This window comes from Ovis aries, chromosome 20 (assembly GCF_016772045.2).
Source record: "Ovis aries strain OAR_USU_Benz2616 breed Rambouillet chromosome 20, ARS-UI_Ramb_v3.0, whole genome shotgun sequence".
Lineage (NCBI taxonomy): Eukaryota > Metazoa > Chordata > Mammalia > Artiodactyla > Bovidae > Ovis > Ovis aries.
The window spans coordinates 39,577,319-39,581,490 of NC_056073.1; the positions used below are offsets into that span (position 1 = coordinate 39,577,319).

Sequence of the window (4,172 nt, forward strand, 5' to 3'; positions counted from 1 at the left end):
TGTCTGACCATATTCTTTTCCTTTCCTTCCCTTTTCTCCTGTTGTCCCAACACCTTTGATTGGCTGCATTTCTCTGTCAAGACCACCAGAGAATTTCCACTTTGGGATTTCCCTGGTGGGAATCTGTCTTCCAATGCAGGGCTTCAGGTTAGATCCCTAGTCAGGGAACCAAGATCTCACATGCCTCAGGGCGACCCTCGCTTGAAACTACTGAAGCCTAAGGGCTCTACAGCCCGCATATCACAAGGAAGACCCAGAGCAGCCAAAACAAATGATATACAGAAATATTGGGGGAGGAGAGGGAGGTAAGGGATATGTATACAATTTATGACTGATTCGTGTTATTTTAGGGCAGAAACCAACACAAAATTGTAAAGCAATATTCCACCAATTAAAAAATAAATAAAAATTTAAAAAATCCAACACACACAAAGATAAATAAATAAAAGGTTTCTTCCCTTTTAGCCCAAAAAAAACCATAAATATTTTTTTTAAAAACTTTCCATTTAGATGATAGAAGGTGTGAGATAACATAGTCAGAAACATTTCCATTTTTACCACGCAACTAAATGCTTTTATGTTTGATAGAAATAACTAATCCAGATTAATCTCCTTTTTGGTCTCATAAGGAAAGTGAAGAATATGTTACCTTTCTCTCCTAATATAATCCAACCATTAAAAGAAAAATTCGTCTGAATGCTCGCTTTGACAACACATATACTAAAGTTGGAACAGTACAGAGAAGATGAACACAGTCCCTGTGCAAAAATGACATGCAAATTTCTGAAGCTTTCCATATTTTTAAAAAGACATTAAAATAGACATAAATTAATGGAGAAATATACTGTGTTTATGAAAGACAGGAACCAAGATAGTAAAATTTTCAGTTCTACTCCAATTAACCTATAAAAGGAATGCAAATCCAATAAAAATCCCAACAGAATTTTAGTAAAACCTAATTCTCAAATTCAAATAAAAGAGCAAATGGGCAAGAATAGCTCAGAAAAATTTGAAGATAAAGAACAGAGTTGGGGGGGGGGGTGTGGAAGAGGAGAGTGTGGGAGGGGAGTTCTCACTCTAGCGAAGCTCCAGACTGAATATGTAGTCAGTTATTAAAACGGTGTAATGATAGATATTCTATCTAATGTGATCATAAATGACTTTGATTTTCTTATTGGTACTCTTTTTTTCTACATCAAATGTACTAGTTTTGTGATAAAAATAAAGCTAAAAAATTAATGCTTTAAAAATGAAATATTTATTATAAGATAAAAAAATTAGAATGGTGTCATATATTTATTTTATGTCCCTACTGCCTAAAAACATGTGGTATACACTTCCAGCTCTGAGGGGTTACCAGTTCCTGGCTTCAGTTCAGTTCAGTCATTCAGTCGTGTCCAACTTTTTGCAACCCCATGGACTGCAGCACACCAGGCTTCCCTGTCCATCACCAGCTCCCCTCAAACTCAAGTCCATTGAGTCGGTGATGCCATCCAACCATCTCAGCCTCTCTTGTCCCCTTCTCCTCCCGCCTTCAACCTTTCCCAGCATCAAGGTCTTTTCCAGTAAGTCAGTTCTTTACATCAGGTGGCCAAAGTATTTGAGTTTCAGCTTCAGCATCAGTGCCTCCAATGAATATGCAGGACTGATTTCCTTTAAGATGGACTGGTTGGATCTCCTTGCAGTCCAAGGGACTCTCAAGAGTCTTCTCCAACACCACAGTTCAAAAACATCAATTTTTCAGTGCTCAGCTTTCTTTATGGTCCAACTCTCACATCCGTACATGACTACTGGAAAAACCATAGCTTTGACTATATGGACCTTTGCTGGTAAAGTAATGTTTCTGCCTTTTAATATGCTGTCTAGGTTGGTCATAGCTTTTCTTCCAAGGAACAAGCGTCTTTTAATTTCATGGCAGCAGTCATCATCTGCAGTGATTTTGGAACCCCCCAAAATAGTCTCTCACTGTTTCCATTGTTTCCCCATCTATATATCATGAAGTGATGGGACCGGATGCCATGATCTTAGTTTTCTGAATGCTGAGTTTTAAGCCAGCTTTTTCACTCTGCTCTTTCACTTTCATCAAGAGGCTCTTTAGTTCTTTGCTTTCTGCCATAAGGGTGGTGTCATCTGCATATCTGAGGTTACTGATACTTTTCTGGGCAATCTTGATTCCAGTCTGTGCTTCATCCAGCCTGCCATTTTGCATGATGTACTCTGCATATAAGTTAAATAAGCACGGTGACAATATACAGCCTTGATGTACTCTCCCAATCTGGAACCAGTCTGTTGTTCCATGTCCAGTTCTAACTGCTGCTTCTTGACCTGCATACAGATTTCTCAGGAGACAGGAAGGTGGTCTGGTATTCTCATCTCTTGAAGAATTTTCCACAATTTGTTGTGATCCCCACAGTCAAAGGATTTGGCGTAGTCAATAATGCAGAAGTAGATGTTTTCCTGGAGCTCTTTTGCTTTTTCTATGATCCAACAGATTTGGCAATTTGATCTCTGGTTCCTCTGCCTTTTCCAAATCCAGCTTGAACATCCAGAAGTTCTCAGTTCACGTACTGCTGAAGCCTCGCTTGGAGAATTTTGAGCGTTACTTTGCTAGAGTGTGAGATGAGTGCAATTGTGTGGTAGTTTGAACATTCTTTGGCATTGCCTTTCTTTGGGATTGGAATGAAAACTGACTTTTTCCAGTCCTGTGGCCACTGCTGAGTTTTCCAAATTTGCTGGCATATTGAGTGCAGCACTTTCACAGTATCACCTTTTAGGATTTGAAATATCTCAGCTGGAATTCCATCGCCTCCACCAGCTTTGTTTGTAGTAATGCTTCCTAAGGCCCCCTTGACTTTGGACTCCAGGATGTCTGGCTCTGGGTGAATGATCACACCATCATGGTTATCTGGGTCATTAAGATCTTTTTTGTATAGTTCTTCTGTGTATTCTTGCCTACTCTTCCTGGCTTAGACTGAAAAATAATCTTATGAAGCTAGTTACTTAAGCTCTCTCAGATAGTTTTCCCATCTATAAAATGATGACAATAATAGCCTCTCAGTTCATGTTGGAGGTTTTATTGTTGGAATTGTGTAAGACTTGTGAAACTGCTTCACAAAATATAAAACAAGATACAAACTGCTATTACTGGTGTGTGTGTATGTGTGTGTGCTCAGTTGTGTCCGACTCTGTGCGACCCCCATGGAGTGTAACCTGCAGGCTCTTCTGTTCATGAAAATTTCCAGGCAAGAATACTGGAATAGGTTGCCATTTCCTCCTCCAGGGGATCTTCCCAACCCAGGGACTAAACCCACACCTCTTGGGTCTCCTTCATTGGCCGGTAGATTCTTTCACTACTAAGTATTTGAAATGAAGCCATTATAGAATTTAAAGCTTCACACCATCCTGGGTTGGTTTGACTGGACTCTTTGAAGCCATTTGTGTTTAATGGGTGAAGTGAGTTGGGAGAGCATAATTTAAATCCCAGCTCCACTCCTCACACCCCATCTCATTTCACAAGTGTTTTCCACCCATTCAATAACTGTGTTTATTGGGTGCCAGTATGAACTAGAGCTGGCAGTTTCAATGGTGAAACAGACATGTGTGCGTGAAGGACATGCACGTCCTTGCATGTGTGAAGCTTATGGACTAGCAGCATATTTGTGGACAAGAAAATAGGCGATTTCAAAATAAGGTGACCAGTGCTGTGATGTGGTAGGTTTAGGGTGCCATGAAGCTGTTGCTTGGGTAGCCATAGAAGGTTTCTTCAACCATGTCATGTTGAGGAGGATGAAGTATGCAGATGATGAAAAGGGTAAAGGAGAACAATGGAGGATGCTTGCTAATCAGGCGATGGGGAGGAGCAGTGTATTCCAGGCAGAGGGAAGGAGACTTGGGCTGCCCTCTGGGGAAGGAGAGTGATGGAACAACTTCTTTTTTTCTAAAGCACCCGGATCATTTTTTGTTCGATTTCAGTACTTTATAATGTTTCCTAGGTCAGGATCAGCATGATGAGTATTAGAATACATTTTATGGGTGACCTCCTCCTCCCCTCAAGCCTCCTGACCACTCCCATACTGACCTTTCCCCTCACTGCCTGGCCTTTCCTTTTGACGAGGCAGCACACTGAAGAGGTGGAAAGAGGCTTTTCTCTTTTGAAGCTGCAGCATTATTAA

The 4,172-nt window shown here is 40.6% G+C and overlaps 1 non-coding gene across 1 annotated transcript; it reads left to right on the forward strand.

Annotated features, from left to right (window-relative positions):
- The first annotated feature begins 696 nt into the window (after positions 1–696).
- LOC114109748 (U6 spliceosomal RNA) lies at positions 697–803 on the forward strand. The gene has a single exon (XR_003586330.1). It is a non-coding gene; the product is annotated as a U6 spliceosomal RNA (small nuclear RNA).
- The last annotated feature ends 3,369 nt before the right edge of the window (positions 804–4,172 follow it).